Raw genomic sequence first — 27,386 nt, forward strand, 5'->3', positions numbered from 1 at the left:
ATGTAAGTGTTTTTTAGGTATATCTCTGGGGCAGGGTGAGCCTAAAATCCTCCTATTTGGCCATCTTCCCTGGAACCAAACATAACCATATCTAATAAAACAAAGTCTAGATAAAACTGTGAAATTATTTTTAAAAGGCTGTTCCATGATATAATATAAAAATACTGTGGCAGACGAGCTTCAAATTCCTTTCCAGTTTGAAAACCTTTAATTCTAATATTTCTCATAAGGATACTTGGTTTAACATAGGGACCACAAGAGACAGGATAATTGATTGAGATATCTATTTTTGTTGTTGTTGTTCTCACTGTTGAAGAAGAAAAGATACTTTCCCCAAATTTGGCCATACCTTTTGTTTTTGAAGTCCAGGTGGTTTCCTTGCCTAGGGACCTTGTGTTTCAGCCCTGGAGCTGTAGTCCACATGACAATGGTCAGAACCCTAACTTACTTGAGGTATATATCCCGTAGCTCCTCATCTTTATTTCCTACCTTTCTCGCGAGGCTTTCTTTAGCGCCTTAAATATACCCAAATGTTCTCTTGCGCCAGGACCTTTGCACAGGTGTTTCCCTTATCTATAATGCCCTTACATGGCTAGAGTCGTCTTGCATGAGACTGGCATCTCTAGCCACCCTATAAAAAGAGGATTTCTGAACACTCTCTACCACATTTTTCTTAGCTACTTGTTTGCTTCTTTTATAAAATTTGTCATCTGCCCAATTATTCTCCATGTATACTTGCTTTTGGCCTTCTTCCCTGGAATGTAAGGTCTCTAATGAAAGGCATTATGTACATCATTCCCAGTAACGTTTTCCCAGTGTCCAGCACAATTCTTGGAGCATAGTAGAATTTCATGTATTTGTTAAATATCAATGCAGATGAATTAGTGGATGAATGGAACACTTGGGCAGAACTCTGCTGGGGCCTGGGCTACAGAATTTGAAGGTGGGTACTAGAGACAGAAAATCAGTGCTATTCAACAAGAATAGTGGCCCTAAATTCAAGCCAAAGAATAGACGTATCAAGAAAACATGAAGCAGATTGGAACTAGCTGGAAAAACAACCTATATGATTAGAACTTGGGAACTGTTGCTAAATAGGAAAACAGAGACTTTTCAGACAGACTCATTAAGTTACTGGGTTAAGTAAATACAAGTTGATAAAAATAACATTTTATTTGAAGCAAATTTTATTATTTAAAAGGTTAATGGAAATGTGACACAAAAATTTAGAAGAATATAAGTTATAGTTAAAAATTACTGGGATGTATCCTAATAAAAAAGAAACTAAAGAGAGAACAAAAGTTTATTTTTGGTGAAGAATTTGAAAGGTGCCAAATGGAATGCACTAAAAGAATCATGGCTGCAAGAACTAAAAACATGATTATAATGAGTAATGGAAATGTCACATGAGCTAATATGAAAAGTTTTTAGTCAAGTAACAAGCTTGAGCAGAAATTAAAAGTTAATGGCTTCTTTTTTTTTAATATAGAAGTTAATGACTTCTTAATTTTGTAGTTCAAATATTGACAAAATCATTGAAAAGTATTTCATGGCCATAGCACATTTGTCAGACCATTGACTTGATGGTATATGTCTTATTAAAATATAAGAAACAGTTGCCCAAGTTCAGGCAGAATGGATTAATAATATGGAACTATAATCTCCAGGAATGGAGGACTAAGAAGGGGACAGTAATCAGAGATGGAATGTCAGATATTGGCTTTAGGGATGAACACAGTGGGGAATCCTTCCTCATAGGAACAGGTTGGGCCCTGGAAACAGACAAATCACAGGAAAATGGATCAAACAACTAAAACAACTAAAATTCTTTGAGATGGGAATCTGAATTCAGTTTCTCCTGATTTATCACTCCCTTTCAGCCACTATCCTGTGTCATGGAGAAATAGAGAAGTAAACCATAGCAATTTCTCACAAGGAGAATTATAATGATAATTCATGCCTCCCTAGCTTCTGTGGGAGTCAGTGCCTTGATCAAAGTATAATTAAACTGCGTATAAGCTGTAATAACAGTTGGATGAGTCATATGAGTCAAATACATCTACTCTGAGCTGGGAGAGATTGTTAATGTTTACCAGGTAAGGCTTTTCAAAAGTCGGGTTACTGACGCATCTGATGAAAACATGGCATACATCTCTGTCTCCCAGCTCTAGGCAAAATCAATCTCAAGGGCTATTCTTTAAACTTGAAACAATGTTTTAAGGAAGATCCCATTAAGGTTTCATTTAAGAACTGAATCTTCCAAGCCTAAAATTAAAACAGTAGGTATCATAAAACTAAAAGATGTGGAGTTGGATGCTTATGCTGAGCCATTTACTCTAAATGGATAACTTGAAGGGTTTTGCCAAACCCTTCAACAAATCTCTATGCAATGATGCTCCATTTATTGAGCGCTTCCAGGAAACTGGTTCATAAAGATGAATTTTCCAGATAACTGAAGCATCAGAGCTATTTTCTGATGTAGAACATGCCAAATTGCTTTGCCAGTAGAGGATGCTGAATTTAATCTCTCCTTCTCTCCCTCAGAGAATGACTCAAGACCATCATAACCTATTACCCTTGGTAATGACCTGGGACTCCACTGAGGTGTGAAGGAATAAAATATTTTTCTTTTGTTGGGACAAAATGGTACGAACATATTCTGCTTCTGTAGTTTTAGCAGATATTAGAATTTTTTGGTCTTTTTTTTTTTTTTTTGGTGTTTGTTACTCTGCTCCTATCTTCTTGTTTCTAATTTGTTGACTTCCTACAACTGGAATTTTCCACTTTGAAAATTTTATCTCTTCTTTAAAGTGCTTTGGCTTTATGATAACTTTAGCAATGGCATTCACCACTCGAAGATACTTGGTTTAATTCCATGTTAGTTGCTGGTTGCTAAATGGTGGAAGATGTGTGAAATCTCACCTCTAAATTAGTCACAAGGGAATAAATTATTCTTTAAAGTGAGTAATTTAAAATTGCTTTATTGTCTTATTTTTTATTTTTTTAATTTACATCCAAATTAGTTGGCATATAGTGCAACAATGATTTCAGGGGTAGATTCCTTAGTGCCTCTTACCCACTTAGCCCATCCCCCCCTCCCACACCCCCTCCAGTAACCCTCTGTTTTTATATTATTTTTTACCCTTCCCTTTTGTTCATCTGTTTTGTCTCTTAAAGTCCTCATATGAGTGAGGTCATATGATATTTGTCTTTCTCTAATTTCACTTAGCATACTCACTGTAACTTAAAATTGTTTTAATGTTTATTCATTTTTGAGAGACAGAGAAAGCCAGGGCATGAGTGGGGGAGGGGTAGCCAGAGAGAGAGACACAGAATCTGAGGCAGGCTCCAGGCTCTGAGCTATCAGCACAGAGACTGGCACCAGACTTAAACTCATGGACCACGAGATCATGACCAAGGTCGAAGTTGGACACTCAGCCGACTGAGCCATATTTGAAACTCAACATTCAGAAATTTAAGTCCAAGAATAAAAATACAACTATTTATGACAGATATTGGGTTAGAATATCCCAGAGACCAATATAATATCATACTTCCAGGTTATGAAGACAGGTGTAAGACTACAGTGGTTACCATCCACACACTCATTTACATTCCTTTTCTGTAAGGCTTTGCCTGTTATTCTGAATCTAGTATTGATATATATCACATTATAATCAGGAACCGTAATATCCATGGTAATTTATACATGATTGAATTCTAAATGTTAAAAATGATTCTGAACAGATTAATCTGAACAATACATTTAATTTAAAAATCCGTAATTTGGCTTTATAGTTTCTTTTAGTTTCTGGTTCTTATTTTTCTCACTTGCATAACCTTGGTCTGGACTGTGTCCTTTCACAGAATGTGTTGAGAAAAGCAGCATAAGTATCCTAATGCTTGAGGTTTACAAACTGTCTCCATAGATGCAAACCTCTGTTAGGAGAAATGTAGACTCTGTGAAGAAAAACAAATTTAATCCAAACCTTGAGCTGAGAGCAATACCCTGAAGTTAGTCTGACAAATTATGCAACAGGGGGGACACAGCTCCTTTGTATTTCTAGTTGACTCTTAAGATTCCATCTTTCTCTTACTTACGTGTTTATTACAACATTTATCATTTTCACTTATTCTTTTCAACTTTATTGTAAAATAAAATTTTTAAAATAAACTTCTCCCTTATATGCAATCTTTTCTCCAAAGAGAAGAGAGCTCTGAACAGATTTCTTTAGGAAAAAGTATGTTCAGAATGGTACTTTTAACTGTATCATTAATCTTCCCCAAAGTTCTGTGAATTGAATAATAGGCAGGTGGGAACTGAAGCAAGGAAAAAAGTGTCATTTTCCTTCTTTTCATTTCCCTTTAACAGTGTGCATGGTATCTAGAGAGGGAAATGACTAAACATCTTCACTTTTATACTTTTTTCCCAAAAGGTATCAAACAGTAACTTTGTCTTAGACAAAACTGCTCAAAACATAGAAGTAAAAACCAAAACCAAAGATATACCAGTACCTAAATACCTTAGCTATCTAGAGAATCAGATATCTGGCAAAACACTAGTTGAGATGATAGTAGAGAAACATTTCGCATATAAAAAAAATCTTCTGACTTAAGCTAATGCATTTTAATTGAGAGAGACCTCACTTTTTATTTTTCAATTGATTATATATTAAGAATATAAATAAACCTTCTGTCATAAAAGTCTTCAATATTTTCTCCTGACCGTTACTTAATTTAATTTTTTTTTAATTATAGAAGTTTCATAGTTATACTACCCATCTATTATCCATTTTCAAAGCTACCCATTTTTTAACTTGCTGTTTTCTGCTTTGAGTGTGATGGTCAGAATGGCTAATCCTTCACCAATATTATATAACTACTCTTCTAAATATATTCTTCTTTCTTTTATGAGCTTATTTTTTTACATTTCATTTTTAAATTTATTTTAATACATAGTAGGATGGAGGGATCCCACATTTCTCATATATTAGGAACACTCCCCTACAAAAACAAATATTTTTAGAGCATGTTACGTCCTCTTGGTTGGAGTCTTAAAATTAACTTTTGTAGAGTAAATTAGGTTACAGAGTTTGTGATAGATCGGTAATCTTCCTTTTAAAGTTAGGCAGATTTTCCCTATTACAATGTTACTGTTTTTCTGAATTTAAGAATTTATTTTCTTAAATATCTAGTAGATGGCCAGGAATTAAGCACTGAGGATAACTGGATTATAGAGCTACAGTATCTACCCTCAAGCTCATGGTCTACTTGGGGTAGGTCTGAATGTAAGCAGATCCCTCCTGAGCACTGTATGAAAGGCTGTGCCATTAGGCTCTGCCTAAATGACCTTTGTAGCAGTGAGGGTTCCCAGAGGAGGTGATATTTGAGCTGTGTCTTGGAGGATGAATAGGGATTCACCAAGAAGACAGAAGCAGAGGGCATTTCAGGTTGAGGGAACAGCAACTGGCAAGATGCACATGTGAAGTATGCCAACACATTGAAAAAATTATGAGAAGTTTGCTACAATTCAAATAAATGTGCCGGAAAAGATACCATGCTTGGAAAAATCAATCTTGTGGCCGTATAGAGGAAGCATGGGAAGAGAAGAGAAAGTAGAGGTTATTGGTTAAGTTATTTTAATAGCTCAGGTGAAATATTATTGTCTGAAATTAAGTCATAGCAATAAAAATGAGGAAGGAAATAGAATAGAGAAGTACTTGGAAAGTAGACTCCCAGGTTTTTTGTTCGGTAAACAGAGTAGTCATACAAAAGCCAGGATATAAGTTAAAGGAGGCAACTTTGGGAGATCACTTACCTCTGCAGATACTGAGTTTCAATCACCCAAAGACCATCCAGTCAACTATTGGTAGTTGATATCTGAAATACAAAAGAACTGTCTGAGGTGAAATTAAATCTTTGGGAGTTACAAATTCATAAATTGAGAATCGTAAACTCAAACGTCTACAGGTCATGGTTGCTGCCTAGGCAAGGGAAGTGAATGAAGTGGATAATAATGAATGGGGGGGACTGTCATGAGCTGGAGAGAGCATGTCCAATCTGAGGGGGGCAGCTGTTACTCTGCTCCAATAGATCGTTGATGTGGGACTGTGGGGTCAGTGCAGCAAGTTTTTTTAATCTTTTAAGAGAAAACAGAAACTTGGATTTTATTATAAGCTCTAACTAGCTTAAGATTTTTAAAAATCACTTTTTGATCCAAAACAAATTAGTTGGCTGGTTACACCAAGTCCATGGACACTTCTGTTGTAGACAGTATTGCAAATTATAAACCTAAATAAAATTCCTAAGAAAAAAATGTAGTCTAAAGTGAGAAAAGGAGAATCTCAGATTGCAACTCAAAAAACTTGAGGTTGAAGAGATAGCCTTGTACGGGTACTGTACAATGTAACTCATATATTTTTAGTGGTGGGAGATTAAAAGTAACATTTTGAGACATAAAGATGTGTGCCATGAGAAATTCAGGATTATCAACTTCAGATAAGCTTTCAATTGTGGCAATTCTTCCCACCTTTCATTAACTCACTCTCATCTATCACCCCTTCATTTCAAATCTCCTCCATTGCCTAACCCTCACCTCCAACCCCAGATATCCTATTTCAGTTGGTGACTGCATGACTCCACTCATGCTTTATATAGGAAATAGAAGCTATCAGAAACTTCCCATACCCTTGATACGAAACACATGATCTTATCTTCTGCTGCTCTCTCCTGTCATTCTCCGTCCAGCTCCTCAGGAGTCTGACACTCTCAAAGACTTGTGTCTGAATCTATTCAGACACTGTCTCAGTCTATACCTAGATTTATATATGTTCAGGCCTCTTTCATTAACAAGACTGAGGAACAAAACAACCACTCCTAACCCCACAAGTTTCTCTGGCTCATTCTGTTATCTTTCTTCCCTTTTCAGTCCAACTGTTTGAAAGAACCATATACACACCCTGTCTCCAGTTCCTGTCCCCCACTCACTCCTTAGCCTATCTGATCTAGCTTCTGTTTCAAAACCCTACCAGACTCTCCCTTGCTAAGGTCAGCAGCTACTAAACCTACTGAAGGTTTCAGTCCTCACCTTTCTGTCCTCTTCATGTCATTTGACCCTGTGCCACTCCACTCTTTGTGACCTACAATTCCTCGGGCTCTCCTGGGCTTCCTCCTACTCCTTCTTTAGATCATGTCTCATTCTTCACTTCCCTTGGGAACCCTGCCTTTACTGGTTTAAATCTCGCTATTATATGCTCTTTGAGGGCAATAAAACTCTCCTTTGTAACAATTTTCACTGTGAAATTTTATATTTGTGTGCTTTCCCTGCTCATAAGCTCAAGAAAGGCAGGAAGCATTGCTGGGCTTTCTCATCTTGATAATGCACCGTCCCTGGTCGAAGGCCTGACCCAAGTAACTAGTTGAAGACCTGGGGTTAATAATTGTCTGTCTAGTAGCTGAATGACTAACTGAAAATGAATGAGCTGAAAGCTTGGAACCACAAAGAATAGAGGCTGCCTCACTTGCCTAGTATGTGAGGAAACAATTGGAAGACGGGTTCGTTTCAAGTTATTTCATATTTGGATAATTTCCACGTTAAATTTTTGTTCAACATACACCAAATATATATTTCAGGAATTTATCTCAGCAGAGTTCTAATCTATTTAATTTTTCAATCATTTTTATTTTTAGTTTTTATTCTTCAGCCCACATTTGATATTTAATACAACCTCTAGGTAGTATGATATAAAAATAAGTAAGACCTTCTCTGCTCTTAAAGGCATAATTTTTCCTCTTTCTCTATTTAATATTAACAGTTAAATTAAAAGTAGCATTTAAATGCTCATTTATTTAAATAGCTGCATATGCAGAGAAAATAAGTATAAGAATGCTGAACAACAAGTAGAAATCGTAAAAAGCCAATTGAAATAATATTAAAAACCTTTTACTCTACCCAAAATACTTTTACATCATAAATACATCCATGTAAAGAGATAATATCTAGAGAAGTATATAAAGTATCTATATTTAGAGATTGGTTAAAAGTGAAAACTTAGAGTATGAGGAATGGACTAAATATTATTGCTTATGATCATGAAATATATTCTTTCAATGGTCAGCTGGAGCACTTGTCATTAGCCAAGGTGAACTAGGCCAAGTCTTCAATACTAACTGAGTGTTGGACTGAGCACTGAGAGGAGGAGGAGATCAAAGGACACATAGGTTTCTACATGTGTTGACTAGGGAGAATGAACAGAATTATTTCTAGAAGTTTTCAATTTGGGCCACCAATGTATAACTAAATAAAAACATATTGAAAATAGTTCTATAGTAGGAATTAGGGAGTTCTTGCTTATAAATATCATTTTGGTAATAACTGATACATCAATGATGGGTGAAGGTCAGGGATCAGTCAACAGTATTGGATGTCATGGAGGGGTCAAGCTGCATTGCAGATGAAAAAGTCCTTTAGATTTTCCAATTAAATACATATAAGAGTCTAGTATATGGATTTGGAGTTACAAAACAGAATTTTTCTGGAACCAAATATGTCAAATTCAGTCTATATCAGGACAGCCTGTGTACAAATTCCAGTTTTGTCATCTTTGATAGATGACATCAGTCAAATTAGTTTACCTCTCAAAGTCTCAAGAGTTTCTCATCTGCACAGTAGAGATAACAATACCTGCCTTCCGATGTTTGGGAAAGAATTAAATAAGGTATTTAGTACAATGTCTTTCACATAGTAAGTGCCAAACATATAGCATTGACAATGAGGAAGACAACCATCTCTGTTTATGGAAGGGTCAGGACAAATACAAAAGAAGGAAGGAGATTTTGAATCTACATAGGGATGAGATTTGAAAGACCGAGTTGTCTAGATGGAGGGGAGTACGGTAGTATGTGATGAGTTTTCCATTACTGGAAGAAAGGGATAAACAATCGTTTGACAGGAAGTTGCCAGTGGGGCTTGAGGCATGATACACAGGTTAACATTCTAGTTTTATGATTATATTAGCTCCCCTCAGGAATAGGAGATAGACGTGTGGGGTATGTAATTTTTGGAAGAGGGGCAAAGAGACAACTTTCTTATAAGATTAATAGAAAATATGATCTATTATCACAACAACAACAACAAAAAAAACAATACCCCCAACTGGACAATGATAATTTCCTGGTCAAATGCAGAGTGGTAGCTATTATACACAAACACTTCCCCCAGGCGTTTCTCTGCCCACTCATTGATTTTATGAACAACAACCTCATTTCTTTTACTGTGAGGTCAAATATTTAGGAGAATAAATAATTTCCTCTTCAGAAAAGGTTGGGAGCTCTGATTTATGGGAATGACAGTATATGTCATTTTCTACGAAAAGCTGAATTTTGAAAACAGAGCATTTGGTGAGTGACGGGTAGTAGTGTTACTGAAGAATTATTCAATTAAGAAAATAATTACCTATAGAAATTTTTAAAGAGAAACTCCAAAATTATTTCACTTTACTCTCAATGTTTGAAGTCCACACAGGACGAAGTAAATGCTAATGCAGCCATTTCTGAAGACTGTTCTCATTGTTTTTAGAGCAGTGGTCATGAGTGACTAGAGCCATCCCCTTTTGGTCTGGTGACAATACCTCTTTATTCTTGGGATCACTGGCCACAACTAACAGTGAAAATTCAGGCTATAAGTCTAAATGATATTCACAATCCTAGACTATTACCAGCTCAAAAACCTGAGGGATTCTAAATATTAAGATAAGATTTAGCATGTCATTATTCTTCGCAGGAAAGCATTTCAGGTAAATGTTTCTAGTCCCTAGATCTTGGAGAGGTAGAGGATTCTTTGTGCAATAATCCCTCAGAGGAAAAACCTTGAAGGAGCCCTATTTTTCCTTACAATGTATGAAACTTGAGCGTATGAAGTGGTCTTTATGCACACATCAGCTCTAAATTCTCCAGGGGAAGAACTCTTCCAGCTGTAAACATACTGAAGAGAACAGTTCTGGATCTGATTTCCTACCAGGCTAGTAGACTTAGAAAATGTATTTACAGTTCACTCACAATACATCCTGAGTGCACCATTACATATATAGGTTTCCAAGGACAACACTCCATACGTTCTGAATGGGAAATAAAATCATCAGGATTACAGTCTTCTAAGACAATCTTAAATCACACCATGTATCTTGAGTGGTAACTATGAGAAGTGCATCAAACTAACTCCCATTCATGTAGGGATGAAGAGTAGAGACAGGTTCCTTTTATCTGGGCAATGTAAATAAGGCTATGTAGCAACATGTTAGCAACTTGGCATTCTTAGATTTAATAGTCACTGTTCTACAAAATGGTGTGTGATATTATTAGACTCCTGACTGGAAATATTTTATAATTCTATGGAGGCATAAATTGGACTTGAACATGCTGCAAGGCTAGAAAGTTTGGATTAACTAGTGAACGAGTGGATGAGTCCAATTGATTATTCAGTATCCACACATGGTTTCCCTCCCTCTCTGTTTTCATCTTATTTTTACTTCCCTTCCCCTATGTTCATCTGTTTTGTTTCTTAAATTTCACATATGAGTGAAATCATATGATATTTGTCTTTCTAGCTTGACTTATTCCACTTGGCATCCATGCTGTTGCAAATGGCAATATTACATTCCTTTTGATCACTGGGTAATATTCTTTTATATATATATTCCAAATCTTTATCCATCCATCAGTCAATGGACATTTGGACTCTTTCCACAATTTGACTATTGTTGACAGCGCTGCTATAAATAATGGGGTGCTTGTGCCCCTTTGAATCACCATTTTTGTATCCTTTGGATAAATACCTAGTAGTGCAGTTGCTTGGTTGTAGGGTAGTTCTATTTTTATTTTTGTGAGGAACCTCCATACTGTTTTACAGAGTAGCTGCACAGCATGGATTCCCACCAGCAGTGCAAAAGGATTTCCCTTTCTCTGCATCCTCGCCAACATCTGTTATTTCCTGAGTTGTTAATTTTCACCATTCTGACAGGTGTGAGTTGGTATCTCATTGTAGTTTTGATTTCTATTTCTCTGATGATGAGTGATGTTGAGCAATTTTTCATGTCTGTTAGCCACCTGCATGTCTTCTTTGAAAAATTGCTTATTAATGTCTTCTGCTCATTTCTTTACTGTATTGTCTGTTCTTTGAGTGAGTTGAGTTTGATAAGTTCTTTATGGATTTTGGGTAGTAACCCTTTATCAGATATGCCATTTGTGAGTATCTTCTCCCATTCTGTTGGTTGCCTTTTAGTTTTGATGATTGTTTTCGTTGCTGTGCAGAAGCTTTTTATCTTGATGAAGTTCCACTGGTTCATTTTTGCTTTTATTTCTCTTGTCTCCAGACACGTGTCTAGTAAGAAGTGGCTGCAGCTGAGGTCAAAGTGGTTGCTGCCTGTGTTCTCTAGGATTTTGATGGTTTCCTTGTCTTATGTTTAGGTCTTTCATACATTTTATATATTTGTAAGAGATCTTTTCTCTTTCTTTCTTTCTTTCTTTCTTTCTTTCTTTCTTTCTTTCTCCCTTTCTTTCTCTCTCCCTTTCTTTCTCTCTCCCTTTCTTTCTCTCTCTTTCTCTTTCTTTCTTTCTTTTCTTTCTTTCTTTCTTTCTTTCTTTCTTTCTTTCTTTCTTTCTTTCTTTCTTTCTTTCTTTCGACAGAGAGATTGGATGGGAGAGGGGCAGAGAGGGAGAGAGAGAATCCAAAGCAGACTCCACACTGTCAGTACAGAGCCCAATGCGGGACTAGAACTCACAAACTGTGAGATCATGGTTTCCTGTTGCACGTTTAGGTCTTTCATGCATTTTGAATTTATTTTTGTGTATGAGTAAGAAAGTGATCCAGGTTCATTCTTCTGCATGTTGCTGTCCGGTTTTCCCAGTACTATTTGCTGAAAAGACAGTATTTTTTCTAATGGATAGTCTTACCCATTTTGTCAAAGATAGTTGGCCATACATTTGTGGGTCCATTTCTGGGTTCTCTATTCTGTTCCATTGATCTGTTTTGTGTCAGTACCATACTGTCTTGATGATTACAGCTTTGTAATACAGCTTAAAGACTTGAATTGTGATGCCTCCAGCTTTGGTTTTCTTTTTTAACAATACTTTGGCTATTTGGGTTGCATACAAATTTTAGGATGGTTTGTTCTAGCTCTGTGAAGAATACTGGTGTTATTTTAATAGGGATTGCATTGAATGTGTAGACTGCTTTTGGCAGCATAGACATTTTAACAATATTTGTTCTTCCAATCCATGAGCATGGAATGTTTTTTTTTTTTCATTTCTTTGTGTCTTCTTCAATTTCTTTCATAAGCTTCCATAGTTTTCAGTGTATGGATCTTTCATATCTTTGTTTAGGTTTATCCCTAGGTATCTTACGGTGTTTGGTGCAGTTGTAAATGGGATGAATCCCTTGATTTCTCTTTCTGGTGCTTCGTATAGAAATGCAACGAATTTATGTACATGGAAATTAAACCCTGCAAATTTGCTGAATTCATGTATCAGTACTAGCAGTTTTTTGGTGGAGTCTTTTGGGTTTTCCATGTAATCTGTGGGTTTCCATGGGTTTTATCATGTAATCTGTGAAGAGTGAAGATTTGACTTCTTCTTTGCTAATTTGAATGCCTTTTATTTCTTTTTGTTGTCTGATTGCTGGGGCTAGGACTTCTAGTATTATGTTGAGCAACAGGGTGAGAGTGGAACATCCCTGTTGTGTTCCTGACCTTAAGGGGAAAGCTCTCAGTATTTCCCCATTGAGGATGATAGTACCTTTCATTTATGGCCTTTATGATGTTGAGGAATGTTCCTTCTGTATAATTTCTTGGGGGGGGGCGTGGTTTATCAAGAAAGGATGCTACATTTTGTCAAATGTTTTTTCTGCATCTATTGAGAGGATCACTGGCTCTGTTTTCCTTTTGAAATCCTTGGCTCATGGGAAGAAGCACTCTCTACAACTTTTCCTCCTTCCTTCCATGCCCTTGAAGGTTAAGGAGTAGTAAGAGCTCTTCATTATTCCTAGCTCAGGGCATCGTCCCTCTCTCATATGTTTTCTCACACTCTGGTAAATAGCCCCTTTATTAGAATCATCAATTGCCTAGTTTGGGTGTACATTGATTTCCTATCGGAATCCTGAAGAATACACCCAGAAATAATCACTATTCCAATTTTTCAGGTGATGACACTGAGTCTTCAAAAGAACTTACCCTGTGTGCTCGCTTCGGCAGCACATATACTAAAAGAACTTACCCTGGATAATAAAGATTGCAGAAATTTCATGCTAGGTAGCCATGAGTTCAAATCCTGTATAACTTTGAGCAAATCACTTAAGCTGTATAAATTATGTAACTTCATTTTAGCTGTGTGAGTTGGGGCAAGTTAAATTCTCTGCAGGTCAGTATTCCCCCATGCAAAATAACTCCAGCACATAAGATATCTGTGACTATTGTAAGTGATAATGCATTTGAAGTAATCCTCATAGTCCTCAAGCACAAAGTGGTTACTAAAAACTGTCAGTTTCATGTCCTAAGAAGTCCCTACAAGTCATAGTGTTTGGTAAAATTTTGGATATAGTTTGATAATTTCCAACTCAGAATCAGTAGTCTGAAGGCTAAACTTTTTCGCCTTTATTATTTCTAAGTACATCTTTGTATGCACTGTTATCAAGTAAGATTCTTGTAGGCTTTCCTTTGTTGCTTTAGTCTTTGTTTTTGCAAATTTAACTATAGAATTATGCTTTAAATTCCAAGAGATTCTTCTACTTTATATTCCACAGTAGTAAATTTAGAGAAATATTATGAAAACAAAATTTTCCTATTAGCTTTATAATTTAAAAAGGTTCTTGGCAGTCTGGCCTCGTATAGAAAGTTTGCATCAAAATGACTTTGACTAGTGATGCTAGCAACCATCAATGCTAAATCTCCCTTTTACGGCCTTTTCCTATTGGTGTATCTGATAATTACTTATCTTACACAGAGGGACATATTTAACTCAAAGCAATTTCTAAAAGTATCTCAGAAGATGGAGAACAACCTTTCTGCACAGCATTTGACTTGACATAACTTTTCACTTTGGGGATTTTTAGTTATTATCAGAAATTGTTTATAATCCACTTGGCAATAGATGTAGCATTGGACTGCTTTATTGAATCCAACTTTTTGTCCAACACGCATATTGATTGGAATATGTCAGCTTTATGAACATTACAATTTTGTTACATTTAACATAGCTGTCACTTGGAGATCTCAAATAGTGGTGCACTGGGCCTGATCATACGAGGAAAACCAAGAATAAATTGCTTATTTAAAAAAACCCAGAAACATGTTTTAGGCTTTCAGACTGCCAATTTAAAAAGAGAAGTTGTCTTCTTTATTTTTTTAAGCATAGTTGACACACAGTGTTACATTCATGTCAGGTGTACAACTTAGTGATTTGACAAGTTTATATTGTGCTATGTTCACCACAAGTCTAGCTATCTTCTGTCTCATTACATCACTATTACAATATCATTGACTGTATTCCTTGTGCTGTGCCTTTTATTCTTGTGATTTACTCATGCCATAACTGAAATCCTGTCATGGCAAAACTCTCCTTTCTGGCAACCATCAGTTTGTTCTCTGTATTTATAGGTCTGATTCTGGTTTTGGTTTTTGTTGTTTTTTATTCATTTGTTTTTTGTCTGATTTTACTTATGAATGGAATCATATGGTATTTGTCTTACTCACTCTGACTTAATTTGTCATAATACCGTCTAGATCCATCCATGTTGTTGCAAATGGCACATCTCATCCTTTTATATGGTATGTGTAATATTCCACTGTATGTATATGCCACATCTTCCTGATGCATTCATCTATTCATGGACACTTAGTTTGCCTCCATATCTTGTCCACTGTAAAGAATGCTGCAATAAATATGAGAATACATGTATCTTTTGGAATTAGTGTTTTCATTTGTTTTGGGCAAATACCCAATAGTGGAATTATTGGGTTACATGGTAATTCTATTTTTAATTTTGTGAGAACTGCTAATACAGTTTTCCACAGTGGCTAGATACACACCAGCAGTGCATGAACATTCCTTTTTCTCCACATCCACACCACCTTTTGTTTCTTTTTATTTTAGCCACTCTGACAGGTATGAGGAGATATCTCATTGTAGTTTTTTTTAATTTTTTTTAACATTTATTTTTGAGAGACAGAGTAAGACAGAGCGTGAGTGGGGGAGGGGCAGAGAGAGAGAGAGAGGGGGTACACAGAATCTGAAACAGGCTCCAAGCTCTGAGCTGTCAGCACAGAGCCTGACATGGGGCTTGAACTCACGGTCCATTACATAATGACCTGAGCCAAAGTTGGCCACCCAACCACCTGAGCCACCCAGGAGCCTCTCATTGTAGTTTTGATTTGCATTTCCCTGATGGTGACTGATGTTGAGTATCTTTTCATGTGTTTGTTGGCCTCTGGATGTCTTCTTTAGAAAAGTGTCTATTAAGGTCCTCTGTCCATTTTTAAATCAGATTGTATGTTTTTCTTGGATGTTGACTTGTGTAAGTTCTTTATATTTTGGATACTAACACCTTAGCAGATCTATCATTTGCAAATATCTTCTACCATTCAGTAGGTTGTCTTTTTGTTTTGGTGATGGTTTCCTTTGCTGTACAAAAGCTGTTTGATGTAGCTTCAAAAGTTTATTTATTTTTTTTTTTTCCCTTGCCTTAGGAAACATATCTAGAAAAATGCTGCTAAAACTGATGTCAAAGAAATACTGCCTCTGTTCTCTTCTAGGGTTTTTATGGTTTTGAGTCCAACATTTAAGACTTTAATCCATTTTGAGAAATTTTTGTGTATGATGTGAGGAAGTTGCCCATTTCATTCTTTCGTAAATAGCTATCTCACTTTTTACAGCACCATTTATTGAAAAGATTGTCTTTTCCCCACTGTATATTCTGGCCTCCTTTGTTATAGGTTAGTTGACCATAAAATGGTGGGTTTATTTCTGGGAACTCTACTCTGTTCTAGTGATCTTATATGTCTATTTTTGTGTCGGTACCATAGTGTTTTTATTACTATATCTTTGTAGTATATCCTGAAATCTGATACATAGTACCTCCAGCTTTGTTCTTTCTCAAGATTCATTTTGTTATTCAGGGTCTGATGTGACTCTACACAAATTTCAGTATTATTTGTTCTGGTTTTGTGAAAAATGCTGTTAGTATTTTGATAGGGATTACATTAAATCAGTAGATTGGGGAAATACAGACATTTTAACACTATTAACTCTTACAACCCATGAGCATGACATATCTTGACGTGTCATCTTCAGTTTCTTTTATCAGTGTTTTATAGTTTTTGGAATACAGAGCTTTCACCTCTTTGGTTAAGTTTATACCTAGGTATTTTATTATTTTTGGTGCAATTGTAAATGGTGTCTTTTTAAAAATTCCCTTTAGTTATTAGTGTAAAAACACCTTACCAATTTCTGGCTATTAATTTTGTATCCTGCCACTTTACTGAATTTATTTATTATTTCTAGTAGCTTTTTGGTAATGTCTTTAGGATTGTCTAGTTTTAGCATCATGTCTGCAGATAGTGACAGTTTAACTTCTTTACCAATATGGATGTCTCTTCTTTGTCTAATTGGTGTGGCTAGGACTTTGAGTACTATGTTGAGTAAAAGTGGTGAGAGTGGACATCCATGTCTTTTCCTGATCTTAGAGGGAAAGCTTTCAGCTTTTCACCATTGAGTATGATGTTTGCTGTGGGTTTTTCTGTATATGGCCTTCATTATGCTGGGATATGTTCCCCTTAGCCCACTTTGTTGAGAATTTTTATCATGAATAGTTGTTGAATCTTGTCAAATGCTTCTTTTTTTAATTAAAAAAAAAAACTTTAATGTTTATTTTGGAAGGAGAGAGAGAAAGAGACAGAGACAGACAGAGCGTGAGTGCAGGAGGGGCAGAGAGAGAAGGAGACACAGAATTCAGAGCTCTGAGCTGTCAGCACAGAGCCAGGCACCAGGCTTGAACTCACAAACTATGAGATCATGACCTGAGTGGAAGTTGGATGCTTAACTGACTGAGCCACTCAGGTACCCCTCAAATGCTTTTTTTTTTTTTGCATCTGTTGAGATGATTGTACGGTTTTTATTCTTCATTTTGTTGTTGTGGTAGATGATGTTGATTGATTACTATTAAATCACTCTTGCATCCCCAGAATAAATCCCACCTGATAGTGGTGAATGGTCTTTTTAATGTATTGTATGCAATTTTCTAATATTTTGTTGAGGATTCTTGCATTTATGTTCATCAGGGATATTAGCCTGTATATTCATTTTCTTTCTTTCTTTCTTTCTTTCTTTCTTTCTTTCTTTCTTTCTTTCTTTCTTTCTTTCTTTCTTCCCCTCCTCCTCCTCCTCCTCCTCCTCCTCCTTCTTCTTCTTCTTCTTCTTCTTCTGGTGGTATCTTTTTCTGGATTTGGCAACAGGGTAATTCTAGTCTTGTAGAATGTATTTAGAAGTTTTCCTTCCTCTTCTATTTTTTGGAATAGTTTGAGTAGAATAGGTAGTAAATCTTTTTTAAATGTCTGGTAGAATTCACCTGTGACTCCATCTGGTCCTGGATTTTTATTTCTTGGTAGTTTTTTTTCCTACCAATTCAATTTTGTTGCTTGTAATCAGTCTGTTCAGATTTTCTATTTCTTTATGGTTCACTTTTGGAAGAGTGTATGTTTCTGGGAATTTAGCCATTTCTTCTAGGATTTCCAGTTTGTTGGTGTATAATTTTTATAGTATTATAATCCTTTTTATTTCTGTGGTATCAGTTGTTACTTCTCTGTCATTTCTGATTTTATTTGTTTGGATTCTTTTTTTCTTGATGACTCTGGCTAAGGGTTTGACAATTTTGTTTAAAAGAACCAGCTCTTGGTTTCACTGATTTTTTTATTATTATTTTTAGTCATTTTTATGTCATTTATTGCTGCTCTGATCTGCATTATTTCCTTTCTTCTACTCACCTTGCCTCTGTTTGCTTTTCTTTTTCTAGTTACTTTAGGTGTAAAGCTAGATTATTCACTTGAGCTTTTCCTTATTTCTTGAGATAGGACTATATCATCACACATTTCCCTTTTAGAACTGCTTTTGCTGTGTCCCAAAGATTTTGGACCATTGTGTTTTCATTTTCATTTGTCTCCATGTATTTAAAAATTTTTTTTTGATTGCTTCATTGACCCACTGCTTGTTTAGTGTTATGTTGTTTATCCACATATCTGTGTGTTTTCAGGTTTATCTTGTGATTTCTAGTTTCATACTGTTGTAATTGGAAAAGATGCATGGTATTATTTCAATCTTCTTAAATTTACTGGGGCTTGTTTTATGGCTGATATGTAATCTACTCTGGAGAATGTTCTATGTGCACTTGAAAAGTATGTATTTTATTGTTTATAGATGAAATGTTCTGTATATATTTGTTATGTCCATCTGGTCTACTGTGTCACTCAAAGACGTTTCCTTATTGATTCTGAGTGGATGAAACATCCATTAATATAAGTGGAGTGTTAAAGTCCCTTACTATTACTGTGCTGCCATCACTTTTTTTCCTTTATTTTCATTAATATTTACTTTATGTATTCAGCCATTCCAGTGTTGGGTATATAGATGTTTATAATTGTTATATCCTACTGTTGGATTAATTTCTTTATCATTATGTAGTGTCCTTCTTTATCTCTCATTACAGTCTTTGTTTTAAAGTGTATTTTGTCTGATATAAGTATTGCTATCTTAGCTTTTTTTTTCCCACTTCCATTTGCATGGTGAATGTCTCTTCATCCCTTCACTTTCAGTCTGTACATGTCTTTTGGTGAGTCTTGTGTAGGCAGCATATAGATGGGTCTTTTTTTTTTTTTTTTAATCCATCACACCACCCTATGTCTCTTTATGGAGTGTAGAGTCTATTTACATTCAAAGTCATCAATAAAGATGATCAGTAATAGGTATGTACTTCCTGCCATTTTAAGTTTTCTTTCTCCTTGTTTTTGTAATTTTTCTTTGTTTCTCTCTTCTCTTCATCTCTTTGTGATTGTAGAGTTTCTCTAGTGTTATGTTTGGCTTTCTTTCTCTTTATTTTTTTGTTTTTTTTAAATTTTTTTTAACGTTTATTAATTTTTGAGACAGAGCATGAACAGGGGAGGGTCAGAGAGAGAGGGAGACACAGAATGTGAAACAAGCTCCAGGCTCTGAGCAGTCAGCACAGAGACTGATGCAGGGCTCGAACTCACGGACCGCGAGATCATGACCTGAGATGAAGTCGGATGCTTAACCAACTAAGCCACCCAGGCGCCCCTCTTTATTTTTTTGTGAATCCATCAAAAATTTTGTGGACATTTTGGGTTTGTGGTGACCATACACTTCATATGTAACATCCTAAGTAAATAGCAGTCTATATTAATTTAATGGTCTTTTAAGTTCAAATTTATTCTGAAAAAAAAAAGAAAAGAAAAAACTTTCCTTTTCCACCCATTTCTTCCCTTTTTACTTTATGCTCCATGTTTTATGTGTATATAGGCAAATTTTACATATTTTTATTTATAATTTTCATATGTCTAATCATGGTCATTTCTTTTCCATTTTCAGAAGTCTCTTTATTATTTCTCATATCCTGGTTTAGTAGTGATAAACTCTTTTATCTTTTGTTTGGGAAATGCTTTATGTCTCCTTCAAATCTGAATGGTAATGTTGCCAGATAGAGCATTACTGGTTGTATATATTTTCCTTCCAGCACTTTGAATATATATTGCCACTCCCTTGTGGCCTGAAAAGATTCTGCTAAAAAATCAGCTGATAACCTTATAAGTTTTATTTTGCAAGTAACTTTTTGTTTCTCTTGCTTATTTTAAGATTCTCTTTTTATCTTTAACCTTTGATATTTTAGTTAAGTGTGATGATGTGGCCCTCCTTGAGTTCATCTTGTTTGGGACACTATGATTCTTGGACGTGGATGTCCATATCCTTCTTAGTTAAGGGAAGTTTTCAGTGGTTATTCATTCAAATAAGTTTTCTATTCCTTTCTCTTTTTCTTCTGGGACACCCGTAATGTTAATGTTAGCTTGATGTTATCCAAGAGATCTCTTAATCTGTCCACATATTTTTAAAAATCTTCTCTTTTTGCTGTTCATTTTGTGTGCTTTCAATTACCCTGTCTTCTAGATCACTAATACATTCTTCTGCATCATCTAATCTATTGCTGATTCTCTCTAGTGTGTTTTGTTAATGTTATTTATTTCGAGAGAGAGAGTGAGAGGGCATGAGCAGGGGAGGGACAGGGGGAGGGGGAGGGAGAGTTTCCCAAGCAGGCTCCATGCTCAGTGCAGAAGCTGACTTGGGGCTCAGTCTCACAACCATGAGACCATGACCTGAGCCAAAATCAAGAATTGGAGGCTTAACCGACTGAGCCACCCAGGCACCTCTGTCTAGTTTTTTTTTTTTTTTTTTTTTTTTTAATTCCAGTTACTGTATTCAACTCTGATTGCTTCTTTTAATGCTTTCTATATCTTTATTGAAGGTCTCCATGAGTTCTTCTACTTTTCATCCCAATGAGTATTTTTATGATCATTACTTTAAATTTTTGATCAGGCATATTGCTTCTATTTAATTTAGTTCTTTTATGAGTATTTTTTTTTCTTGTTCTTTTGGAGCATATTCCTCTGTCTCCATGTTTTGCTTGCTTTCTGTGTTTGTTTCTATGTATTAGGTAGAATGACTACTTCTCCTAAATTTGAAGGAGTAGTCTTGTGTATGATGTCCCCTATGCAAGCTATGTGTGCTTGGTTCTTTTGCTGGTTGACTAGCGGGAGTGTGGCTGTATATGTTAGTTACTCTTTTTTAAACTGTGGCTTTTACAGAAAGAAGAAAAGAGAACAGTAATGCTAAAATAAAATAAAGAAAAAAAGGAAAAAAAAGAAAAACAAAAGAACAAAAATAAAAACAAAATAAGACAAATTTTAAAAATTAAATGAAATTCAAAAGTTTTTTAATTAAAAAAAAAGTGGCTTATTCTCTGTGACCTAGTACCACAGAAGCTGCCATGGGCTTTCAGACCCTGGGCTCACTGAAGTCACAAACTAGCTGTGATGAACCAGACCAACCCATTATGGTGTCCAGACTCTTCTGTCCTAGGCTTTTAATGTTGAGTGGAAACATAAACCATGTCATTCTCCAGTCCTTTTGACTTGGATAGTGTTCCTGCAGCTTCATATCCATTTGGTGGACTTGTAGTGTTGTCTTATTGATAGCCTGGTTGCTCTTTTAAACCACAGCTTAATTTCTGTGCCCAAGGACAGAGGGATCTGTTCTTGGTACCCCAGTGCTATCCTTCCCCACTGCAGTTCACAGATGAGGGTGGGGTTTCCCTTTGTTATATGTCTCTGTCTTTCTTGCTGTTCTATGAATGGTTGTTCCGAAACTGTTCAGTCAGCCCTCAGTTTTTCAGGAGGATTTGGTCTATTAATAGGTGTAATTTAGTGTGTGCCATGAAGAGGGCTGGTCTGGTTCTATATCAAAGTCTTGGACCACACAAACTCCTAAAACTAAAGTTGTCTTTTTTTTTATATATATTAAAGCCTCATTGTTACAGATTTTAGAGTTGAAAAAAAGGGTGGAAAGAAAGCTATTGTTAATTGGCTATCCACCTGTGCCAGGTATTCTTCGTATGTTATTTAAGCATTCCAACAGTCTTGCAGCTCAGGAATTACATTGAGTTCACTGAGGTTCAGGCAGATTGAGTATCTGACCATGAGTCACCCATCTGAGAAGTGATGGATTTGGGTCTCAGGTGTAGACTTCTCTGATTTCCAAGTCCAAGCACATTCCACCCCCATCCAATCACCAGCTCTATGTTGCCAGTGCAGCAATTCATTAGAGGATGGCTTTTTTTTAAAAATTGCTAAAAACTTCATCTTACTTGATATTTAGACTATTTTCTTAGCTTCTAACTCATCTCAAGAATTCGTCTCCCCATCCAATTGTTCCATTCTCAATTTAGGGTCTCATCATCTCTTACCTGGATTGTTGCAATACCACTGTAACTTGTCTTCTTGAGTCTAGTTTTGTGCACTCCAGTATATTATCCATGTTAAAATATTAAACACAAAGACCTGGTTATTAATCCTCATTGAAAACCTTCCATGGCCCTTCATCACCAGTGAGATAAAGTCAGAATTCCTCAGTGAATATTTATTTCACAATCTAGCTCCTGACTTAAATATTCATCAATCAAGATAATTTCTTACACTGTTTGTTCCAGACATACAGAATTTCCCTAAACCCACCATCCTTTTCCATGCCCCCTAGGATGTTCATGTTTCCCCCAATCCACTCCCATCTTACCTGGGGAATGTTTATTTATCTTTCAACTTTCTGCTCGAAAATTTTCCTTCCATTGAAGTCTTCCCTGTCCTGTTTGAATTCTTTTATGCCAAAATCATTATTTCTGTTTGTAAGAGCAATATTTTGCTGAAGTTATCTCTTTGCATTTTGCCTCCTAACAGATTTTGGACTCTGCAAGTGGAGACTGTGTCTGTATGTTCAATAACTATTTATACACAAATCTACTAAAACCTTGAGAGTCCATTCCCCTTTTCCAAGCAAATACTTTCTCAATACAGTACTGGTACACTACACAAACCCCACCAACAAGAATTAAGGACATTTCACTCACACCTCTCCTGTTATGAAGGAAAAAGACAATGAGTTTTGGGAGCAACAGACATTTGGAACTGATTGAACAAACCCCAAAATTTCAGGCAACTAATGGTGTCTCTCCTTGAGCATTCAGATCTCTTGCAACATGAGCTTTCTTGTCTCTATTGACCCTATGGCAATATTGACAAACTAAGAAATGTAAATAGTAAAATGGAAAGGTAAGAAGCAAGCAATGGACATAAACACTAGATAAGCCCTAGATAGGATAATTATATCCTCATTTCTTCAATAGAAAATTGGATTGCCTATATTTTCTAAGCAGATATAAAAATTGCATCAGAACTAACACTTGGTTCCATATGACATTGTCATACCCACAGGTGCCCCAGAGAACCCTCTGGCCACCAATGCCTCCTAACTACTTTTCACATTTGTAGCCTCAAGCCTGTGCTAATACAGGAGCCACTAGCTACATGTGGCTATTTAAATGTAAATTTAAATTAATTAAATTATAATTTTTTTAAAAATTAAGTTCCTCTGTCACACTAAACACATTGATGTGCTCAACAGACACAAGTGGCTACTGTATTGAATGGCACAGATGTAGAACATTTCTATCATTGAATAAATGTTTACAGGAAAGCTCTGTAAGCATTTCTATTTGCCCTGGACATCCCCACTAAGCTAAGCTCATTCATGAATAATTTTATGATATCATGTCTTTGCTTAGAAACTTCTGACAGGTTTTCTTACTGCACCAGAACAATGCTTCCCAAAATTTAATGTACATTTATATTACTTGGAGATATTATTAAAATGCAGTCTCTAACTCAATAGGGCTGAGGTGACCCCAAGGTTTTGCATTTTAATTCTCAGCTCCTGGGTGATGCCAATTGTGTTCCTTTGTCACCTGCATTTTAAAATTCTCCATTCTTTCACCAGCCCTAGCTGATGTTCATTAGCTTCTAGAATGCTTCTTTGATCCAGCAGCTAAGTTTCTCATTAGTTCCAACTGATAACATTGCTCACTCGTGCTCTCTTCCTACATTCATCCAGGCCCTTCACCTTCAGGAAGGCTCTCCCTAGTAGTTCAGGCTTGCCCAGTCACCTCTATATGGATGGCTCTCAAAGGTCAATGTGCACAGGGGTTACCTCAAGGGAGCTTGATAACTACTCAAACACTACTGCAGGAGACTCCAGTCATTAGGTTTGAGATGGGCCCAAGAACCACTTATTAATGGGCTGTAGGTGATTCTAATAACAGTATTTCCCTAACCAAACTGAGAAATGTTGTCTTAGTATATTTATCTATATAACTGATTTTGATACTTAAAAAAACTTACACATGGGGGCATCTGTATGGCTCACTTAGTTGAGCTTCTGACTGAATTCAGCTCAGGTCATGATATCACAGTTCATGAGTTTATGCCCCACATTGGGCTCACTGCTGTCAGCACAGAGCCCACTTCGGATCTTCTTCCCCACCCCCCCACCCCACCCCCCAGCTCCTCCTCTGTTCATGTGTGCTCTCTCAAAAATAAAAATAAACATTGAAAATTAAAAAAAAAAAAAACCGGGGGCGCCTGGGTGGCGCAGTCGGTTAAGCGTCCGACTTCAGCCAGGTCACGATCTCGCGGTCCGTGAGTTCGAGCCCCGCGTCAGGCTCTGGGCTGATGGCTCGGAGCCTGGAGCCTGTTTCCGATTCTGTGTCTCCCTCTCTCTCTGCCCCTCCCCCATTCATGCTCTGTCTCTCTCTGTCCCAAAAATAAATAAAAAATGTTGAAAAAAAAAATTAAAAAAAAAAAAAAAACTTACACATGATCTTACACTGATACACAATTGCTTATAGTGTTTTTGACTCAATCTATTTAAGTCTAAAAAATGTCTAGAGCTGTGGACTTCAACACTGATCACTTATTGGATCCCTTGGGGGAGATTTTAAAATCCTCATTCAGAGACACTTTCCCCAAAATCCTGATTTAAGTGGTAAGGGGGTATGCATTCTTTTGTTTTTCAAAGCTCTGTATTAATTTCCTGGGGCTGTTGTAACAGAGTACCACACATTAAGTGATTTAAGACAGACATTCATTCTCTCATAGTTCTGGAGATCAGAAGTCCTAAATCAAGGTGTTGGCAAGGCCAGGCTTCCTCTGAAGCCTCTAGAAAAGAATCTGTTGCATGCTTTTCTCCTAGCTTCTGCTAGTTGATGGCAGTCCTTGGCATTCCTTGGTTTATAGCTGCATCACTCTACTTTCTGCCCTTTTCCTGCATAGTCTTCTTCCCTGGGGAGACTGTTTCCAAATAAAGGTCACATTCACAGGCATCTGGAGTTAGGACTTCTACATTTCTTTTTATGGGTCAAATTCAACCTGTAAGCTCCTTAAGTTATTCTAATATGCAGCCAGGTTTTAGGAACTATAGGTCATTAAGCACACATCAGAATCACCTGCAGGGCTTGATAATACAAGGATTGCTCAATCCAACCTCAAGATTTAGTAGGGCTGGGTTGGGCCCAACAATTTTCTTTTTTTGAACAAGTGTCAAAAACACTGGTGTAGGAGAAAGGGAAATGAAATAGATTTATATCTCTCCTGTCCTTAGAGAAGCATCATAGGTATCACCTGTGAGCTTAGGAGAAATGTAGAATTTTGAGCCCACCCCAGACTACTGAATCAGAGATGGCATTTTAACAAGATTCCCAAGTAATTTGTCCATTAAATTGTTACAAGCACTGTTGTATATATTAAAAATAAAATTATTCTTAAATGGATGGTTAAAGTAGCAAGGGATGGGTAAAGTAATAAATTAATGAATAATGAAGCGAGTTCTCAGTGACCTATCTCCTAGGAGACAGAAAGTAGGCCTTAGAAATCTATTGACCAGGAAGTTATCTTACCAACCGTGAAGAGAATGGTTTGTTACCATAGTGGCTACAAGGAATCTGCCTTTTGGTTCTTCAGCAATTGAGTGTTCTCTGCTTATTTGGCCTTTTCCAGGCTTTACCAAGAAGTTCCATACTCCTCCTCCCCAATGACCTCATATTAACATTTTGTGGCTTCACTATCAGCACTTTGTTATTTGTGCCAAAGTCTGAAATAGGAGGCTGGCTGGAATACAGAGAAGCACAGCACAGTGTAGATTTAGTGATGAACTGGCTCTGGGCCAAAAGGGTAGCAGGTAAGTTTCAGAGTTTCAGCTGAAAAAGAAAGAAAGTCTTTTAGAAAGCTTAGAGCCAAGTCAAAACATGCCATATATGATTTTCTTTTGGCAGATATACTGTAAAATAAGAGTAGACCAAATTCCCCAGGTAATAGTAATTGACCTATAAATGTCATTATTGATAGATTGTGTTTCTGGAAACATTGTTCTAGAGCTAAAGTGCTCATGTGAATCTCAGAAAGGAATTTAGAATCAGGTTTTGAAAGTCTTTTTTTCTCTCAGCACTACTGATTTCCATTTTCCTCTTTGAGAGTTGAACTTTTTTTTCTCCCTAAGTAAGTCATGTCCCTGAGCGATTACAGTCACCTTCTGGAAGTCCCAAGTTTTCTCAGAAAAAGTTATTTTTGAAAGGCCACTGGCTGTCATTTTTTCACGGAGTCATTTCACAGCTGCATTGACTCATTTGATAGACCAATAGAATTAATATAACATTTGTTTTTTTAATCGGCCAATCTGAGGAAGAGTTGATATTTTAATAAAATGGGAATTGTTTGGAGAGGCAGTCTGATTTCAGAGACCAATGTTGCTCATAGACTTCACTGTGCTACATGGCTTAAGGAATTTTCCTTTAATGTTCTGTTGCCTCTTCTTCCCCTTCTGTAAAATTGGATTAACAAATTATTAGTCTTTCTCCCAGATGTATATTAGATTTAAATAGAATACATGTCTAACAACCAAAAAAATTCTCATGTCTTTAGCCATGTAATACAAATACATTGTCATAATCACCATTTAATTTAAATTTTACTTCTGATATGAGCTTATAAAATCTGTTTCCATGTTCTATATTCTCAAGGCAAATGGAATTTTTGGTCTGAAACCAGCCAGTTACACACATTAGTAACTTTAGAATAAAAAACAAAATTGGGACCTGTGGGTGGCTCATTTGGTTAAGCGTCCGACTTCAGCTCAGATCATGATTTCACGGTTCATGGGTTCAAGCCCCACATTGGACTCTGTGCTGCCAGCTCAGAGCCAGGAGTCTGCTTCGGATTCTGTGTCTCCCCCTCTCTCTGCCCCTCCCTTGCTCATGCTCTGTCTTTCTCCCTCTCTCAAAACTGAATAAACATTAAAAAGGAATAAAGAACAAAATTAACTGTAGATATCTCTTCATGTATGCACAATGAGAAATGTTACTTATCCAAACCTAGGATGAAAAATCCTCCTCATCTCTCCACATTCTCTCCTGGTAAATTGCTGAATCACTGTGTGTGGCAGCCAAGTTCACCTCTACTGGGTATGCCTCTGAGAATTGCCCAGGGCACCCAAGGTCCCTCTGCTATTTCTATATAACAGGAATAGAAAAGCAGCCTGATACTATACTCTAAATAGGTGTGTGTGTGTGTGTGTGTGTGTGTGTGTGTGTGTGTGTGTGTGTGAGAGAGAGAGAGAGAGAGAGAGAGAGAGAGAGATATTTCCTTCCCCCTTATTAAAAGCTGGTACAGACTCTATCTCTGAAT

The 27,386-nt window shown here is 36.5% G+C and overlaps 1 long non-coding RNA gene across 1 annotated transcript; it reads right to left on the reverse strand.

The window, feature by feature from the left end:
• Positions 1 to 3,785: 3,785 nt before the first annotated feature.
• LOC122230759 lies at positions 3,786 to 25,681 on the reverse strand. Its single transcript, XR_006207832.1, has 3 exons — positions 25,604 to 25,681; positions 5,819 to 5,880; positions 3,786 to 3,960 (listed from the first exon to the last, which is right to left on the reverse strand). It is a non-coding gene; the product is annotated as an uncharacterized LOC122230759 (long non-coding RNA).
• Positions 25,682 to 27,386: the final 1,705 nt, after the last annotated feature.

This window comes from Panthera tigris, chromosome C2 (genome assembly GCF_018350195.1).
Source record: "Panthera tigris isolate Pti1 chromosome C2, P.tigris_Pti1_mat1.1, whole genome shotgun sequence".
In the NCBI taxonomy this organism is placed as follows: Eukaryota; Metazoa; Chordata; class Mammalia; order Carnivora; family Felidae; genus Panthera; species Panthera tigris.